The 20,954-nt window shown below is 36.9% G+C and overlaps 1 pseudogene; it reads left to right on the top strand.

The window, feature by feature from the left end:
- Window positions 1-834: 834 nt before the first annotated feature.
- LOC123838532 (elongation factor 1-alpha 1-like) lies at window positions 835-2,545 on the top strand (annotated as a pseudogene).
- Window positions 2,546-20,954: the final 18,409 nt, after the last annotated feature.

Below are 20,954 nucleotides of genomic sequence, written 5' to 3'. Positions count from 1 at the left end.
GACCCTGAATAATCTACAAAAAAAGAACTGTTCAATTTTGGTTGGACTGCTCATATGGATTTGGTAGCTGTTTTGAAAAAAAGGTAGCTGTGATACAAACCCCAGGACACCTCGCTACCCAAAGAGCCAAAGAATCGTTCTTATGACATTCCACCTTCCTCCATTTAGTCCCTCTTGGAAATTCACCATCCAGCTTTGGGACTTCACCCCAACAAAATTGTAAGCATTGTTAGGTTTTCATGTAAGACTCTTGCAGTAGCATGGAGAGCTGTGATTGGTGAGTAAACCATCTGTGGCTATCAGTTACACCAAGACTGTAATAGCATTTTTACTTTCTGTACAATAAAGAAGCTTTGCAAATAAAATCTTAACATTTTGAAAAGAAAAAAAAAAGTTAATTGTAATTGGAACTGAGCTGAATGGAGTTCCAAACCTAGAGTTGGAACATCTCCAAACCTGAAGCTCCTTAAGATACTCAGTGAAAAATAAATTTGTGTGTTTGTTCTGTGTCTGTGTATTTAAATATATATATAAAATGTATGTATACATCTGTGTATATCAAATGTTAATATATCTGTGTATAAAAGTATGCAGTGATTCTCCCTTGTAGTTTAATGTGAGATATTAGAATATTAACCACTTTAGGAATGACATGTCTGAACAAAGAGTCTCTTGACAAATGTCAATAGTATGAATATATGGATAGAAAGAGCAGACATAGGCAGTATTTGAATAAATCAAATAAGGTTTACTCATCCAAATGATGAAGAAGTAGGTCACTATAGCAAGGTATACGGAGACTTTTTCGCAACGGTTTGCCGCCAGAACACAGGTATGGTGAAAAACACTGCTCAACCTAAACCAAAATGGGAAAGGAAAAGACACATCAACATTGTCATCATTGGACACGTAGATTCGGGCAAGTCTACCACTACTGGTCATCTGATCTACAAATGTGGTGGGATCAACAAAAGAACTGTCGGAAAATTTGAGAAGGAGGCTGCTGAGATGGGAAAGGGCTCCTTCAAGTATGCCTGGGTCTTGGATAAACTGAAAGCAGAACGTGAACGTGGTATCACCATTGATATCTCCCTGTGGAAATTTGAGACCAGTAAGTATTATGTGACCATCATTGATGCCCCAGGACACCAGAGACTTTATCAAAAACATGATTATAGGCACATCTCAGGCTGACTGTGCTGTCCTGATTGTTGCTGCTGGTGTTGGTGAATTTGAAGCTGGTATCTCCAAGAATGGGCAGACCCGTGAGCACGCCCTTCTGGCTTACACACTGGGTGTAAAACAACTAATTGTTGGTGTTAACAAGATGGATTCCACTGAGCCACCCTATAGCCAGAAGAGATACAAGGAAATCGTTAAGGAAGTCAGCACCTACATTAAGAAAATTGGCTACAACCCCAACACAGTAGCATTTGTGCCAATTTCTGGTCGGAATGGTGGCAACATGCTGGAGCCAAGTGCTAACATGCCTCAGTTCAAGGGATGGGAAGTCACCTGTAAAGATGGCCATGCCAGGGGCGCCTGGGTGACTCAGTTGGTTAAGCAACTGCCTTCGGCTCAGGTCATGATCCTGGAGTCCCGGGATCGAGTCCCACATCGGGCTCCCTGCTCGGCGGGGAGTCTGCTTCTCCCTCTGACCCTCCTCCCTCTCATGCTCTCTGTCTCTCATTCTCTCTCTCTCAAATAAATAAATAAAATCTTTAAAAAAAAAAAAAAAAGATGGCCATGCCAGTGGAACCACACTGCCTGAAGCTCTGGATGGCATTCTGCCACCAGCTCGTCCAACTGACAAGCCCTTGCGTCTGCCTCTCCAGGACGTCTACAAAATTCATGGTATTAGTACTGTCCCTGTGGGCCGAGTGGAGACTGGTGTTCTTAGACCTGGCATGGTGGTCCCCTTTGCTCCAGTCAATGTTACAACTGAAGTAAAGTCTGTTGGAATGCACCATGAAGCTTTGAGCGAGGCTCTTCCTGGGGACAATGTGGGCTTCAATGTCAAGAACGTATCTGTCAAAGATGTTCGTCGTGGCAATGTGGCTGGTGACAGCAAAAATGACCCACCAATGGAAGCAGCTGGCTTCACGGCTCAGGTGATTATCCTGAACCATCCAGGCCAAGTCAGCACTGGATAGGCACCTCTGCTGGATGGTCGGTCACACAGCTCACATTGCTTGCTTGCAAGTTTGCTGAGCTGAAGGAGAAGATAGATCGTCGTTCTGGAAAAAAGCTGGAAGATGGTCCCAAGTTCTTGAAATCTGGTGATGCTGCCATTGTTGATATGGTTCCTGGCAAGCCTATGTGTGTTGAGAGCTTCTCTGACTATCCTCCTCTGGGCGGTTTTGCTGTTTGTGACATGAGACAGACGCCTGCTGTGGGTGTCATCAAAGCAGTGGACAAGAAGGCAGCTGGAGCTGGCAAGGTCACCAAGTCTGCCCAGAAAGCTCAGAAGGCTAAATGAATATTATCCCCAATACCTGCCACCCCAGTCTTAATCAGTGGTGAAAGAACGGTCTCAGAACTGTTTGTGTCAGGGGCGCCTGGGTGGCTCTGTCATTAAGCTTCTGCCTTCGGCTCCGGTCATGATCCCAGGGTCCTGGGATCGAGTGCTGCATCGGGCTCCTTGCTCCGCCGGAAGCCTGCTTCTCTCTCTCCTACTCCGCCTGCTTGTGTTCCCTCTCTCGCTATGTCTCTCCCTGTCAAATAAATTAATAAAATCTTTATAAAAAAAAATAACTCTTTGTGTCAGTTTGCCATTTAAGTTTAATAGTAAAAGACTGGTTAATGATAAAAATGCATCATAAAACCTTCAGAAGGAAAGGAGAATGTTTTGTGGACCATTTGTTTTTGTGTGTGTGTGTGTGGCAGTTTTAAGTTACTAGTTTTTAAAATCAGTACTTTTTAATGGAAACAACTTGACCAAAAATCTGTCACAGAATTTTGAGACCCATTAAAACAAAAGTTTAATGAGAAAAAAAAAAAAAAAAGATATACAGAGAGAATGAACATTGTCTATAGGAGAGAAGAGATTTCTAGCCCCTAAGCCTCAGTAGTGGAAACACAATTCCAAGTGACTTCTGAGTGAGGGTAATATCAGGCATTTTGAAATGAGTATAACTATTTCTACATAAAACTTTACAAGACTAGCATGTAGTTTTGCCTGGATATATGTTATAGGCCATGTTGCATGAGTCAGAGCAATCTCAGAATTATGTGAAACACAGTATTACTAAGGTATGGTACATGGTATACTCAGTAATAAACATTTTTCATTTATCACTCTCAATCTCTCCATGATGACACAGATTGGTTCAAATATGTTCCTAAAATACTTTCCTATTACTCATTCAATTATTGTTCACTGGTTCTAGTTATTTCTTTAGCCTTGAACCATTCATTGTCTGTCTTTGCATTTACAGACATACAGGTAATATAAATTTGGACATTCTACCCACCAGTGACATAAACTTGAATTTCAATTTTTCATTCTTGCTTGATGGGTGTGGGTATTATATACTACTCATTTGTGTAATTCTGTATCTCAAGTTGCCTTTCTTTGGTACCAACTGTTTATGCCATCTTTTTGGCTGATTTGCATATTGTCCAAACACAGTAGTGTGGGACCAGCCAAAAGACCTGGGAACCTAGCCCTGATTCAGCAAATTCTAAAGCTACCTTTGTGTAAACTGAGTGCTTAGCAGATCTAACTCAGCTTTGCCAGCAGAGAAATGATCCAACACATTTTTCACAGCAACCTGGCAATAGCTTCTATTGCTTTGCTTGTGTTACAAGTTTGAGAAACACTGCTTTAGGAGTGATACTGAAAAGAAATCTTAATTTTAGTTTAGGGCTTTGCTGTTCACTGTGTGCAAACAACAGAAACAAAGAAAAACCTAGTTTTGTACTTTGTCCTAGATCATCGGGACCTCTTTATCTATAGGTGTTACCCCATGTGAAAATGTAGCATTAATGCACACCCTTGAGAGTTTGGGTGGAGATTAAGAAAATGACTCACAAGATATGAATGTCTGCCACTGATCGTAGTACATAGCAGATGTTTGTTAAACAAGAATCTGTTCTTGAGATCTTTAAAACCTACCTGAGAAGTGTGATCATTTCTGATACTGAAATCATTATGACTTCAGCTATTACGATAACTGCTCCTTGCACATGCCAGTTGCTCTCAGTCCTTGTGCCTGAACATGAATTATCTACCAATAATAAAAATAATACCCAGAGGAAACTTATTTATGAGCATTCAATGCCATGGACATATCCTAAGCAATTTAAAGGCACCATGGCATTTGATAGTTGGAGCAACATGGACAGGTAGGAACTGTTATTATCATTTCCATTTTACAAATGTGAAAGTGAGATTTTGGTAGTTAAAGGATACTCTAAGTTCCTATGCCAATAAGTGTTAGCATTACTTGAACCTATGTTGTCTGATTCCGAATTCCATGCTCACATCCAATAAGCACTGCAAAAGGGCCACTAGCCAAGAATTAATGGCTTTTCAGGGGAAGAGGAACAATATATCAGAGATGCCTAGGAAAAATAAAACTTTTCAAAATTAAAATGTCAAGTCGGGTTTGTTTAGAGAAAAATTAGCTTAGGATTTCAAAGCATGACTTGAAAGAGATTCTCACTTACTTGTACTTCATTTTTAAAATATATAGTGTTCTCACAGGCATTATCCATTACTGGTAATTTTGCATTTTTTTTTATATCCTAGAGTTTAAATGACCCCTTTTAGAACTTATGTCAGTGATAAAAACAACCTTTGTGGCTTTTACATCTCTGACTTTGTGACAAAAGGTTTTTGTTTTTTGTTTTTTGTTTTAATATGCTAGAGGCTTGGAAGTCCTGTATTTCTAAGTTAGATAACAATGTATATCTTCTCTATCTACCCAACTGTTTATGTATCTGTTTATCTATCATTTATCTATTATCTGTCTGTCTATCTATCTATCTTTTCATTCTTCTACCAAACATAAATGATAGCAATTATTCATTTAGTTGGTTTTGGGGATCTGACAGTGCTGGCTTCACATTCTGATTTCCACACCTGCTAGGTGTGTGAACTTTGGCAGATGTATTAATTCTATTGCTGCAAAACAAATTATTATAAATTTAGTACTTTATTTTTTTATTTATTTATTTTTATTTATTTATTTTTAAAGATTTTATTTATTTGACAGAGAGAGATACAGCGAGAGAGGGAACACAAGCAGGGGGAGTGGGAGAGGGAGAAGCAGGCTTCCCGTGGAGCAGGGAGCCTAATGCGGGGCTCGATCCCGGGACCCTGGGACCATGACCTGAGCCGAAGGCAGATGCTTAACAACTGAGCCACCCAGGCGCCCCAAATTTAGTACTTTAAAATAAAACATATTTATTATATCACAGTTTTTGTGATCAGGAGTCCAGGCACAACCTATCTTGGTCCCCTGTTCAGGTCTCAAGGGGATTGAGATGTTGGGGATTCATTCCAGGCCCAGGATCTTCTTAGTATCTCACATGCTTATTGGCAAAATTCATTTCCTTGCCACTGTAGAACTCATAGGTTGACTTCTTCAAGGGCAGCAGGAAACTCTCTCTGACCTCAGGGAAGGCCTTATTTTAGGCTTGACTCTCAAATCTGTGTTTTCTGATTTGTATATAGATAAAATGACATATACCTTTTAGGGTTACTTGTGAGTATCAAATGAGACAATAATATAGCAGTGTCTGAAACATTATAAATATTCAAATGTTATTTATTTTTTAATTAAAATCCAGCTTTTTTCTTTGTCATCAGAATAATCTGTGTCACCTTCCATTCTAGGTCATAGTTAATACATAATTTACGCTTCTCAATTTCTAGGCAAGCTTTATTAGATATTGGGTTTTATAAATTTTATATGTAAGGAAGTTAGAAAGTGTGGCTGCAGGTATAGGTATGTGTGCAGATTTTCTGTAGTAGAAACATTTTTAGCGTCATTGTTTCTATTTTCTCAATTTAGTGGTGAAGATTATGGTGAGGTAAGATATATGAAAATGCTTTGTTAACCACGAAACATAATGTAAATATTATCAATAAATTTTTTAAAAAGATTTATTTGAGAGAAAAAGAGGGAGAGTGGGAGGAGGAAGAGGGAGAGAGAGAATCCTCAAGCAGGCTCCCCACTGAGCGTGGAGCCTGACGCGGGGCTCGATCTCAGAATCCTGAGATCATGACCTGAGCCGAAATCAAGAATCAGATGCTTAACTGACAGCTACCCAGGTGCCCAGCAACAAATTTTAATGCAGACTGATAAGGACTTAGTCTAGGGTGAAGATGAGGAGAACAAGAGAGAATATTATAAAGAAAAAACAGATTTGGAACAACTGAATACCTGTGTCATAATATTTATGAACTTGGGCACTGAGGTAAGCAGGGCTTCAAGACACTGTCACTTAAAAGTTTACTACAATTATTTTTTTCTGTCAGTTGGACACAAGGAGTCATCCAGAGGACAGATCTCTTGTTCAGAGAAGAGCAATTTTGAATGCTCCCATTTGTTGTGTAAATCTAAGGACGATCAATCCTATTGCCCTAGGGATCTTTTGTGATAGACGTTTCATGATTTGTGATGGTCTTTTTAGTTATTTTTTTTTTTTAAAGATTTTATTTATTTATTTGACAGAGAGAGACACAGCGAGAGCAGGAACACAAGCAGGGGGAGTGGGAGAAGGAGAAGCAGGCTTCCTGCCAAGCAGGGAGCCCGATGTGGGACTCGATCCCAGGACCCTGGGATCATGACCTGAGCCTAAGGCAGACGCTTAACAACTGAGCCACCCAGGCGCCCTTTTTAGTTATTTTTGTACTGATGCTAAGAAACTTCCTTAGAAGGGAAGGAGATAGAATCTGCCTCATTACCTTTTGAGGCTCAGTGTTTTTATGATCTCTCTGACAAACAGAGATGACCCTAACTTCAGTTGAATGGCTGTAAATATACCCACTTGTCTGTTGGGGAACTCATCCTGAAGGAAAGGGGAGACTGGCTGGTCCTCAGTTTAATATCAAGGTCTGACAGGCAGCACAGGAGACCTGGATTTGTCCCAGACTGTGGCTGACACTGGAGTCTTCCTCTTACCAGGTTGAGACATCCCCACTGTGAGGCCATGTCTGGGAGCAATGACTGGTTGTGAAAGTAGGCACTAGAGTGTTCTTATTTTAATGCCCATCAAAGAAGATTCAGCAAACAGGAGAGCAGGATCACATTCCTCACTAATTACTATGCTTCCCAGGGGATATGGCTTAGTAAAAGCTTTACTGAGGAATAGATACACATCAAAAGGAGTAGCACTAGTATTAAATGTGGCAGTGAAAGATGCAAGAACAACTTGACATTGGTATATGCATTTGGATTATTAAGGGTTTTGAGGCAGATCTCTTCCTGGTGTTTGGAAACAAAATTGGCTTTAGGCTGATTAAACTTCAGCACTATTTTTTAATTTTAAGTCTCAAGAATGGGAAACTGGATGTTCTGCTAATTTGGGCAGGTTGTGACTCAAGTGATTAATTTGACTTAAAAAGCTGATGGAGAAGGAAAACCAGATGTGCCTATAAAAGTACTTCAAGGTCTTATTTAAATCAATGCCACCATTCAGCCATTTAACAATCATTTAGCAGACATTTTTTATAACTCCTATGTGTCTGCAACTTACTATTATGCATCAGAAGGTCAAAAAACTTCTCTGCAACACCACCAGACCGTATGAGAAAGTAACAGATGTGTATTTATTTCAGAGTCACCTTGCCACTAATAATGAACAGAAAGTAGAACTCTATTCTCAGTATATTTTCAAGGTAAACCAAGCAGTCACCCATGATTATTTTTCACATCCAATCTTTTAGGGAGTATGAACTTGCTTTGTTCCAGTTTGTGCTTTTTCAAAGCAAAAGCTCTGCATTAAAAATACGCGACTGAGAGAAATGTGTATTGAAAAGGAAAAAACCCAGAAATGTCAGGTGGGGAACCTGGAAACAAGAAAGAATATCATGGGAATTATTTGAATCATAGTGTACCTTCAAAAGCCAAATGATAGGTTTAGAGTTGCTTCTGGCTTCTTAATTACTTGGGTTCTGCTTTTAAACCAAGGGTAATTTAGTGTGTGCTCTAGACAAAACTTCAAAAAATTCAGTGCAAGGTAAGATGTTTTATTGTCAAGCTTACCTAACCACATATTTAATCTGGCACTGAATTTGTAAAGTTCTGTGTGGAAATGTTCATCACTTTACTTGAGTTCAGTTTTCTCACATGTAATGTGTAGAGAAGGATTAGCTGAACTGTCAACACCCTTCTAGATGCAATATTGTGCCTGATATTTAAATATACGCAAAAGGGATAATACAAAATACATAATCCCTGTTTTCTAGGAACATAGCAGACAAATCTTCTAAAATATTAGAAACATTATAATTTGATATTAAAAGACTGGAAAATAACCCCAGGTACAAAGGCAGAACTCTGAAGTCATTTAGTTGGTAGAAAACCTACTGGGAGGAAATCAGCAATTTTCTTCACCTTATATTTGCTATTTCAGGAAAACTTTAAAGTTGTAATTGATTTTTACTCAATTTGATATAAAGCTACTCAGAGTCAACATATAAGTAAGTTTTACTGGGGGTTTTACTCTGCCGTTTTTAATAAATATTTTCTTTTCATTATTATGTGAGAGACACATCATTAGTCACTGCTTTCCTATCTTTGAATAATATGGCCACCAATAAATATTTTTGAGAAGATATACCTTTTGTGACCCACCAAAATAGAGTGGATTGCTTGTGGATTCTATACTGGGAATTCGCTTGCCTGCTGACATATTTGTAACCCCAAAGTCAATACTCATAATGCTTTTGCTTTAGCTCTTCTGCTATAAATGAGTGTCCTTGTGGTGATGTGATGTTTTAGCATTTTTGTGCTTTCTGTTGATGATTCACTGCTTGAGGTGTCCTCTAAGCATAGTGCTGAAGGGCTGACTGGTATTCCTAAGTATAAGAGGACTGTGGTGTGCCGTCAGAAAAAGTTCATGCTTTAGGTCAGCTTCATGGAGACATGCATCATATCTAAATGTGTCGATGGCCATGATTTCAATGTTAATTAATCACCAATACACATATAATAAGAAACATACCTAAAACAAGGTTATATATTGATCGATTAGCAAAATACTGTGACCAGAGGCTCAGAAAATCTAATCCTGTGTTTCTCTTAGGAGCAATGGCTCAGTATTAATGTTAATGAACTAATTTAATGTTCAGTGTTCAATATCAGTTTTATAGAATGATTCCATTGTACTAGAATGAAAAGAAAATTTAACATCTAGACTACTAGTGGATAAATATCCGCGTGTTTGTGAAGAGGCAGTGGGTGGGAGTAGCTTTGCTTTGTGATAAAATCTCCAACAGCTTCTCAGGAATCACGGTGACCAAAATCAGACTCAACAGTTTATGATACATTTTGCACACACACTAGATGCATGTTGTCTATAGAGTCTTTATGCTAATTGACATGTATACAGAAAAATCCTGCTCTCGTGGCACGGTGCAGTTTTTGTTTTTTACCTACACCTAACAGTGGTGACAGTGATGCAACAGCTTACTCTAACGTGCATGAAAAGTGTTTATTCACTTCCTTCTCAAACAGTTATCCAGCACTTACTATGGGCTACATGTTGTTCTACTCTCATAGAAAAACATCTCACAGTCTGTGAAATAGCAAATAGGGATTGCATCCCAGTTCCTGAACTTGAGGGCCATTTGGTGTATGAGAAAGGAAGCAATTGGAGGGATAGGTTATTTCATTTTTTTATTGAAAAATAATTGACATATAGCATTATATTAGTTTCAGGCATACAACATTATGATATTTGTATGGAGAGATAAGTTTCTGAATAAAGAGGAAATCTTTTTCAATAATGTTTAATCTAAACAATAGACTTGTACCCACCTAAAATCCATGAGCTTCTGCAGGCACTGGGTGCAAGATATTTTCAGAATGATATTTATAGTCACTTTCAAGTAGAAGACCTAGATGGAGAGTCATACCTCCAGAATTTATAGTATTTCATAAATTTATGAATTTGTACATTGGAATAGAAATAGCTAAAGCAATAAAAGTATCATTCAATTTTTTAAAAAATTAAATTTAGAGCATTTGAAGACCTATAGAATGATATTTTTCTTCCATCAATATATTATCTCCAGTAAAGTGAAGTTACCTATCTGACATAGGCAGACATGAACACATATAGGGCAAAGATGCAGATTAGGGAATTTGGAAAAATACTAGTGGATCTCACAAAATAATGAAGGTAGCTTGTAGTCCACTTCTTACTTATAGTTACCACTAATGCAATAAGGAAATATTAGTATTTAATACCATATCCACCTTTATTTGTGGATAATATTTCAACAATCAGTTGGTAATTTTGTTTAGGTTAGCCAAATAGTAATATATTTTGAATTCAGTATGTAGAATATTCCAGTCTCCTTAAATAGTGATTTTTTTTGCCAAACTTTCTTTTAATAAGTTTAAATCTTGTATCCAGCCTTAATCCTTGACCTCTTCTAGGCACTCTATCAATTTTACTCATGCCATTTCCTCACTTCCTATTGATATTGCCAGTCCTAGCCAGATCTTTGTCTTTTCTGAATTCTAAACATATATATCCAAAAGTTGGCCTGACATTTCCACTTGGATGTTTCAAAAGACTCTCAAAAGCAAATGTGTCCAAAAAAGTTTTCTTCCAAATATGCCCTTTTCCTCTGTTCCCTATTTCAGTGAAAGGCACACACATTTGTCTAATTACAGAAGGAAGAAACCTTCTCCTGCACTTCACATCCAATCTAAATAAACTCTTGTTTTTAAGTTGTATGTTCTCTTCTCTCCATTGCTAATACCATAGTTCATGCTACCTCAGTAGCTTACAATCTGGTCTCCTCGAATCTACTCCTCTTCCTGTCCAAATGCTTCTCTCAGTCAATATGAGTTCCAAAAACTGTTGGAATAAACAGTTTTCAAAATCTCCTCTTTGAAATTCATCCCCATTGCTCCATCCCTTATGTTTTTGTTTTTTTTTCTCAATTTTTCATATTCTCAAATCTATAATGTTACTTGCTACCTCAGAGCCTTTGTACTTTGTGTTGCCTTGAGAAGCTCTTCCCCCTCTTCACCCCCATCTTTATCTTCTTATCTCTTGTTCATCCTTCAGATCTCAGCTGAAATATCAATTCCTGATAGAACACTCCAGACAATGCCTTCCTTCGATTGGATTAACTTTTTATAATATATGCTCATAGCACTTTGTGTTTTTCCTTCATTGCTTTTATCATTGCAATGATAAGCTTCGCCATTGGATTTATTTTCTGTTGTTTTTTTTTTTTTTACTATTTTGAGGAAATATTTTTGGAATTAACTGATGAGTTAAAGAAGATTTTGGCATATTTTAAAAACAACCAAACATCTCTATTCTTTTGGCAAGCATTGTCAGCAATCTGGAAACAGCATGGGGCTGCTTGTCCACTCAGCAGCATAGATTATTCTGAGACAGGATGTTGGCTAGACCCTCTGTAAGGTCTGTTTCCAAGATAATGTTTACTTTTCTAAAGATGTGGATCTAACCTAGACACTTCTGCCTCTCTGTCATTTTATTTAAACCCAAAATATAAATTACATCTTGTACTCTATTTGCTATGTCTCACCAAAAACAAAACAATACAAAACAAAATAAAACAAAACAAACCTGCAACCAATAGAGCTAGCTGTAAAAACTATATATATGTGTTTGATATATGTTTGGTCCAGGGATACTATAGCTTTCATTAGTGGATATTTTCTTTTTTTTTTTTTAAGATTTTATTTATTTTATTTGAGAGAGAGAGAATGAGAGACAGAGAGCATGAGAGGGAGGAGGGTCAGAGGGAGAAGCAGACTCCCTGCCAAGCAGGGAGTCCGATGCGGGTCTCGATCCAGGATCATGACCTGAGCCAAAGGCAGTCGCCCAACCAACTGAGCCACCCAGGCGCCCAATTAGTGGATATTTTCAATCATTTCTTTTACAAAAAGGAAAGAACAAAGTATAATGAGACAGAGGTATTATATCCAACAAAATGGAAATGCACATATTATTGGTGAAAGAAACAAAACAAATAAGCAAGAAAACAACACAGCTGGCTTCCCTGAATTCAGTTTCAGTGACCTATTTGGAGAATATCATCATTCCCTTTTATGTTTATTCTGAATAGTTATTTTTGGTATTCAGTACTGCTGGCTCATAGAGTATCCCTCAATGTTCATAACGGCTTCTTGGGAAGTTTTCAAATGAAATTTACGTCACAATTACCTAACTAGCCTTTTTAGAATCCAGATACTAAAGCTGAATCTTCTGAATTGGAATTTCCAGTTGTGAGCTCACACATGTCTGATAAATACAAGAGAGAAACTTTTCACCACAAGTCATGAAGGGGAATCACCACACCAGATGTTGCACACATTGGGAAGTTTTAGCTATTAAATGTTTTCTGCCTGAGAAGTTCTTTGTGCTTTCAAATATACTTAATAAATCAGTTTTAGACTCACTGACTTTTTTTTCCCTAAAAATGTATAAAAGAGGTTTAAAAGTAAGTTTTATTTTACATCTTTCATTATAGTACATTAGGTCTATAATAACTAATGTATGTGGGATAAAGAGTAGCCATTCCTGTTAAGACTGAAATAAAATGTACACAATATTAGAGTGTATAGGATGTGGGTAAAGAGAAACTTATCTGAATTGAAAGGTGGTCGTGCATTGTTATGGAGTTCTCAGTACAATGCTGGCATTAGAACTGTAAGTCTTATCCTATCTGGAAATACTTTAAAATGTCTTTAAATATGGACAGCTCCTTGGTCAGTGTTTTAATACTCTGGTAGCCTTTTTCTTTTCTTTTTTTTTTTTTTTTTTTAAGAGAGAGAGAGCAGGGGGTGGGGAGGGGCAGAGGGAGAGGGAGAGAGAGAGAATCTCAAGCAGACTCCATGCTGAGCACAGAGCCCAACGCATGACCTGAGCTAAAATCAAGAGTCCAGGGCTTAACTGACTGAGCCACCCAGGTGCCCCCTGGTAGCCATTTTCTATTGGTCAATATTCGAGGTTAGAAGGTGGATAAGTTACTAGACACCATATCCAGGGTATACATATACTGTACAGCAAATGGGTACTTATATAAATCAGAATATTGTTGGCTGCATAAAACTAAAGCCAATTACCTTAAACATAGAGGAAATGTACTATTTCACATGATTCATAAACTTAACAAAATCACAAATGACAGTTTATTTTTCTCCATCTTTCTGTTCTGCCGTTCTCAGCACGTTACTTTTAGTTACTCAGAATCAAAAGATGCCTTTAGTAGCTCCCAGGATCCCACATTCATGCAGCAATTAGCAAAGGCAGTTAAAGAGGAAGCAGTCTGAAAGTCTTTTCTGTGTGTATCATTGACTAGAACTATTCCATATGCCTGAACTTGGTTAAGAGTTATAAAACCAGCTATGTTAGCATAGACTATTCATATTCATTCTCTGGGGATGTTATTCATCCCTGAGGGACATGTATATTCAGAGAAGAGGGAACAAACCAAGCTTCTGTTAGCAAAGATGAGGAGTGAGATAACTATTGGGTAGGTCACAATGGATTATCTGATGTCAATTAGCATAGCTAATAACAAGATATTTGAACAAGGTTTTGAATTCAGGAAAGTTGGAACTAGATAGCATTCAAATACTGGGGGATAACAATAAAGTGAACTGATACTGAGAGTTTTGATTGAGTAAGGTTCTAGCTTTATGGGAATTTTTTATACAATTCAGCTAAAAGGCAAATTTTTCTTGTGGTAAAAGCAGCATAGAATGGTAGGCCAGTCTCAGAAATGGAATGTGAGGAGATGGAATGACTTGTTCTGGTCCTGCTTAAATTCCTCATTAGAATTTATTGCAGTGTTGCACACAATATGGATGATCAATAAATTATCTGAACTAATTGAGTTGCACCCATATTGGTTCTTACGGCAACGAGTAAGAGCATATATTGGTTCTTACAATAGCAAGTAAGAATTTCATTATAAGTATCACAAATAAAAGGCATTATATTGCTTACTTGTACTAAAGTAGAAAAGGTGGATCTCATTTTTTATTGTGTCCTGGTGACATTATATTTAATTGTTAACAACTCAGCTTTGTATTTTGGGAAAAAATAGTATAACCAAGAATTATCCTTGCAAAGGAGGAAGTCAGGGAACTCAACAGGGGTTGGGGCCATAACTTGAAGATCTCAGTTTGTGATATTAAAAACATTGCTTTTGGAAGAATTTTCCATCATAATATTAAACTTTAACATTTATGTACTATATTAGTTGCATATCAAAATTGCAAAATAATTGATAGCCAGCAAATTCAGTAAGATTGCTTAGAGTTTACAAAGGAAGTCAATAATTTTCACACACAAGAGTGTGGATTTAAAGTCTAATAGGCTCAGGTTTATTTAATGAAATGTTAATATTTCTCCTCATACTCAAAAGGTATATTGAGAAGGAAACTATGATCCTTTTACAATGGATGTAGAGATTATAGGAAAGCACAGGGGGATAAGAAAGGTGAGCCAGTTTAAATGACCTTTATTCAAGCTCCATTGAAACAAACGAATAAGAGGATTTATCTAGCAGACTATAAAATAGAATTAGAAAAAAGATCCAAATATCAAATGAATACACTTTCATCAAAGGTAGCTTATAAATGTGTAATTATATAGAAAAGTATTTACTCTGGATTTTTAAGTTAAAAAACCAGTATTCATTAAAAGTGTTATGCATGATTCTGTTATGCATAAATTAAAATATTAATAAATAAAATGCATTTTGTTTAAGCTATTGTTACATATTTTAGAAAATGCCCAAGTACTCAAATATGTTTTGTATATTTACATTCCAGAGAAAATTTCTTAAAAATCTAAATGTTTAGATTAACTGTCAGACAATCAACCATTAAGTTATTCTATGTGATCTTCTCTGGTATCTCAAAATAGGTGAGTAAATTGGAGATAATGTGTATAAATATATAGAAAACCTCAAAATCAGTATTTGTTTTTAAAAAATGCTTCTCTTTTAGTTTATGAACTCCTTAAGTAAAAAATCCTGTTGCTATTAATGTGTGTGTGCATATATATATGAATTTCATATATTTTACACAACATGTAACTGACACCCAGTAGTTGCTAAATGATTTGCACCCTTATTCTTTCTCTAAAAATTATGGTCTAGTTTTTACTTGAATTCCTATTCTTACACATCTCCTAAAGATGTCTTGTTTGGGATGCCTGGATGGCTCCGTCAGGTAAGCATCTGCCTTCAGCTCAGGTCATGATCCCAGGGTCCTGGTATTGAGTCCCATATCGAGCTCCAGGCTCAGCAGGGAGTCTGCTTCTCCTTCTCCCTCTGCCTGCTGCTCTGCCTACTTGTGCTCTCTCTCCCTCTCTCTGTCTGACAAATAAATGAATAAATTAAAAAAAAAGATGTTTTATGAAATATCCTATATTTTTGAAACAATATAATATGTGGGATTATCTTATTATACTATATTATTAGCTACACTTGGTTGAATCTGTGGACTCTGCTTTCTACTTTGGTAGCCACTAGCCACATGTGGCTTTTTCAATTTTGATTAAAATTATTTAAAATTAAATAAAATTGAAAATTCAGTTTAGTGGCACTAGCCACATATCAAGTATTCAGTAGTCACATGTAGTTGGTGGCCACCATGGCAATGATAGAACATTTCTGTCACTGCAGAAATTTCAGCTGAAGAGCACTGCAATAGATCATGCTGTGTACTGGGGACATACGGACCAATAGCAAATTAGTTGCCTTTGTTCTACAAATAATATATGGTAATTATCTCTGCAAGTTGACCATTGATCATTTTAGGTACTTTATAGAACTGTATGGGTCTTAGCTATATCTATAAAAGTCCCAATAGATCATGATGCCCAACCGTGTTGGTGATAATTTGATATATCAGAACCTTGATACTGGGAAAAGTAGTGTGCTAAGTAGAGGAGAGAATTCAAGTCATTGGAAAATTATTGTTCTCACTGTTAAATGTAAATGTAATTAGACTGTTTATAATTAATACATCCAGGCCATGTGTCAGAGGCAAATCTCTATTATGGTCCAACATGGTAAATAAGTAATAAACACCATATTGGGGAAGAATCAAGAATAGGGAGAGCAGGGGCGCCTGGGTGGCTCAGTCATTGGGCGTCTGCCTTCGGCTCAGATCATGATTCTGGGGTCTTGGGATTGAGCCCCACATTGGGCTCCCTGCTTGGTGGGGAGCCTGCTTCTCCCTCTCCCACTCCCCCTGCTTGTGTTCCCTCTCTCACTCTCTCTCTCTGTCAAATGAATGAACAAAATATTAAAAAAAAAAAAAAGGAATAGGGAGAATATGTCTTTCTGAAAAAGTAAAAACATTCCACAGTGTGGTTCACATTTTAGGCTGGGTTTGGAAGTATGAGTAAGGGTTTGTTCAGCAGAAAGAATGGGGAAGGATATTTTAGACAAACTATACAGCATGAGAAAAGTCACAAAACTGCAATTTCTTATGCATTTGTAAAGCGATGAGAAAGTTAAGCTGGAACAGGAGGAATGGGGGATAGAATGACAGGAGAAAAGACTGGAGAAAGCAGTTTCTTTTGTTAGCATAATTTGGTTTCATAGTGTCTAGATACTCCTTGATGAATAAATGAAATTGACTTTCCAGACAGACAGAACTGAGGACTTGACCAATGAGTGCACGCACTGTGAGATAGCTTGAATCTGTCAGATTGCTTCTCACCTGTTTAAACTACATTTGTTTATGTAGTGGAATGACGATCATTATGAATCAAACTCTTTTCATTTCCAAGGTAGCCCAGAATTATGATCAAATAGTATTGTTTCTTTGGCAGAATATTCCACTGGAAGGATATATAAGAATTCCTTACTAGGTATATATTTTTATGTGCGTGATTAATCTTTCCTTCATGTTTTTCATCATTGCTGCTAAATGCGAAGTCTGTATGGTTTTATATATTTTTGGGGCATTCTCAGTAATGTTATCACTGGGAGAAGTAGACATGTTTAATAAACTGTCCATTATTTCATGACATGTGAAATGGGGTGAAAAACATAGGTAAAAACTGGATCACATTTGCAGTTACCTCTAGAAGCAATACTAAGATTATATTCCTGGTGGAAAATAGAAGGTATTTGCAAATATCTTGTGTTTCTATAACTAGTACTGCAATTTGCTGGAAAAGTCCCATAAACTAAACAGAAAATAGTTAGTTCGCTGTCAAAGAATTTAACTAAAATGACAGATAAATATCTGGAAAGAAAATGTGAATTTAGGGCGCCTGGGTGGCTCAGTTGGTTAAGCGACTGCCTTCGGCTCAGGTCATGATCCTGGAGTCCCGGGATCGAGTCCCGCATCAGGCTCCCTGCTCAGCAGGGAGTCTGCTTCTCCCTCTGACCCTCCTCCCTCTCATGCTCTCTGTCTCAAATAAATAAATAAAATCTTTAAAAAAAAAAAAAGAAAATGTGAATTTGATTCAAGGAGAATGAAGTAAGACATACAAAAGAATCCTACAAAAAGTAGCTTCAGTAATAACAACAATGCAAAGTAAATGAAAGGAAAGAGTCAGGTAGAAAAGGTTTAGGGATTTGAGTTGTTTCCAAAAAGAATGCTCTGCAAGCAAGAAAAGTGGAAGAAAAATCTTCAGAAACAGGCATACATGAAAATAACCCTGGGTGATCTAATACGTTTAACATTTCTAAAGAAAAAAATCTTAAAACATATTAGTGAATTCTGCCAATTAAGAATGCAACCAAATATGTTGACATATAGCTCACACAAATATAATAAATCTGGGAATATTTCTGAGTGTATCTCCTTCATTGAAGAGTTCTCAAAGAGGAATCATCTGATTAGAACCTGCATAAGTTTTACAAATTGTTTAGATGATTTCACACTAATTATTTTCTTTCTTTAGTAGTTATTGTACTATTAGAAATCTAAGGAATTGGGGCGCCTGGGTGGTTCAGTTGGTTAAGCGATTGCCTTCCGCTCAGGTCATGATCCTGGAGTCCCGGGATCGAGTCCCGCATCGGGCTACCTGCTCAGCAGGGAGTCTGCTTCTCCCTCTCCCGCTCCCCCCTCTTGTGCTCTCTCTCTCTCTCTCTCACTCTCTCTCTCTCAAATAAAAAAAAAAAGAAATCTAGGGAATTGTTCTTTTGTCAGGAATATAAAACAACTTTTTTCCCTTTTTTTTAATTGCGAATTCTGTTTAGCTTAACATATATTGAATGAATGGCAATAATGTTGATTTATGGTAAGAGAATGATTCACAGATGTTCAGTCCACTGCATTAGTATAAATATGGGAGTGTTTCCCAAGACACTGAAGGGGCAATTCACAACTTGAATTCTTGTTTGATAGAGAGTAAATGATTAGCATGACCATTGATGATCCGTAACATTTTAGCAAGCATATACTAAGTACTTAGCATTGTTCAGTCATGAGGAATACAGATGACGTTTAATCATGATGCTTACAGTGAGCTTATAGTGATTTAAAAAGAGGAGACTAGCATGTTATTGCGGGCAAATTTCATATTGCACTCCATAGAACACTGTGCAATTGGAGTTCAAGATAGTCTTTTGGAAAAAATAAAACTTAATTTGGGCTTTAAAAGATGGTTTAGATCACATGAAAGGGAAAAAGAGGGATTTGTAGAAAGGACCCTAACCTAAAGCAAGGTACATGATATATTTATTCATCAATAAGGAAAGACAAAAACACAATACCTGGCTAAAAAGAAGGGTGTGCTAAAAATCAGGAGAGCAGAGGGAGATACATATTTATATTTAACAATTTTTACAAAAAGAGATATAATTCTCACATTTGTAGAAAAGAGATGAAGTTGCCAAATTTTAAATAAACTTGAATATCAAACCATTAGACTTGGTCTTAAAAAGATATAACATAGAAACAATGGAAGTTTGTAGTATTGTGTATTTCTTCCATTCATGATGTGACTGATTAATTGACTGATTTTAAAGCAGTTGCCTGAGCAGAAGCAGATGAACTGTCTGGTTAAAGATTTTTTTTTCTTTTAAATCCAGATGAGTGACAATTAGGAGCTGGATTAAGAGTAAGAAGAGTAAAATGAGAAATATTAAAGAAGAAGAAAAACGGCATAATTGAAAAGCCTCAGTGAGTAAGATGACTGAACTTGTTTATCCTTGGGCCTAGGAATGATATGGGAGCCATAAATTAATAAATGTGATTTTGGATACATGTAGCCTAAGGATATCAGAGTAGTATTTTTCTCTCAATTCTCACTTGATTGACACTGTGACCTAAATAAGAATATAGTAGACAGAGTCTGTTTGAAAGATAAAGTTTGAGACTCTATGTTTATTTTAAATTTTTAGAGTACTTATAAAATTATACAAATCAATACCAAAGTATGTAATGAAACTCCCACTCAAAGCAACTGTGTGCTTGGCAGAGGTAACAGATAATCATAGTCAGTGAGCATCCTTATATAACCATGCACATTTTGCACTTTATTTGTTTGAATCTGAAAGGAAATACATACATATTTTCCATAAAATATTATTCATATATTTCTGAACCTTGTTTTTTTTTTTTTTTACTTTCCATACCTTTGAGATCTTTCTGTGATAGTATATGTAGATATACTTCATAATTTTAAAAACTTTATTGTAATCTGTGGTAGACTGAATTATTGATCTCAATTCTTAATTCTCTTCTAATAGTATTTTAGGTCCACATCCTTGCTCTGGCCTCATGGCAATTGTAATGGGCTCTTGACTATGGGCTTGACCGTGTGACTTGCTTTGGCCAGTGGGATGGTAATGCATATGATAAAAACAGTCTTGTAAAGCGTTTTGTGCTAGGGCTCACTCCAATATGTTATTGCCACCGTGATGTCAAGAGTGTACCTCAGGGAGCCACTTCCTCTTCTGCTTGCTCCCAATGTGACACACGTGGAGTAGACTCACAGTTGAAGTGAATCCCCTTAATAACTCTCAGATCCTCAGACTGAAACAGAGATCTCCTAATACAGGCAAACTCCGACATTTTAAGGAGAAAAAATTTTTGTTTTTGTGTTCTACATAAACCTTGTGTTTGCTCTAGTGTAATAACAGATAAATAATATGTATTCCTTAATTTATGGTAGTTTATTTATTTTACCATTCTGTTGTTGAGCATATATGTTGTCTACTATTAATTATAAATCATACTGCAATTAATACATATATAGTTGTGTACATGTGGGCTTGAATTTGTTAAGGATTTTTATTTTCACTTAGGAGAACCTACTGTGTCTCGCATAAGTATAAGGGAATTTATTAGAAGTATACTAAAGACTCATAAAGTCAATCAGCTGCCTGGAGGAAAAGCAACAATGAAGGCAGTTTCAGAGCAGGAACTAGAACAAGAATATATTGGTATATTGGAAAGAAAACTTTGACAAGACCAATAAATCTCAGACATCCCCCATCCTAAAGATTCATTTCCTATAGGAAACATCTGATTGACTTAGCTTGGATAGAGATTCTATTTCAAGTGGAAGACATCACAGTGTAGTCAGGATAACTGGAGAATGGTCAGCCATTTCCTTTTCTTCTACCTTCCTCCTCCCCTCCCCCCCCCCCCCAAAAGCAAAGGATCATTGTAGTAGCTTTGTTCTGAGTCTACTTAGCTAATCTGGAACTGTGTTTGCAGAACCCCTTTCCTTGTGCAAGACTTGGAAGGTAAAAAATGAACCAAGGAGCCATTTATCAGATGCCTAGCATCTTGTTCATGTTTTTG

The sequence above is a fragment of the Mirounga angustirostris genome, unplaced genomic scaffold, assembly GCF_029215605.1.
Source record: "Mirounga angustirostris isolate CCGP_5_RB_7025 unplaced genomic scaffold, mMirAng1.0.hap1 SCAF_3, whole genome shotgun sequence".
Lineage (NCBI taxonomy): Eukaryota > Metazoa > Chordata > Mammalia > Carnivora > Phocidae > Mirounga > Mirounga angustirostris.
Note: the sequence above shows the minus strand (reverse complement) of the source record. Positions and strands in the feature narration are given on the sequence as shown.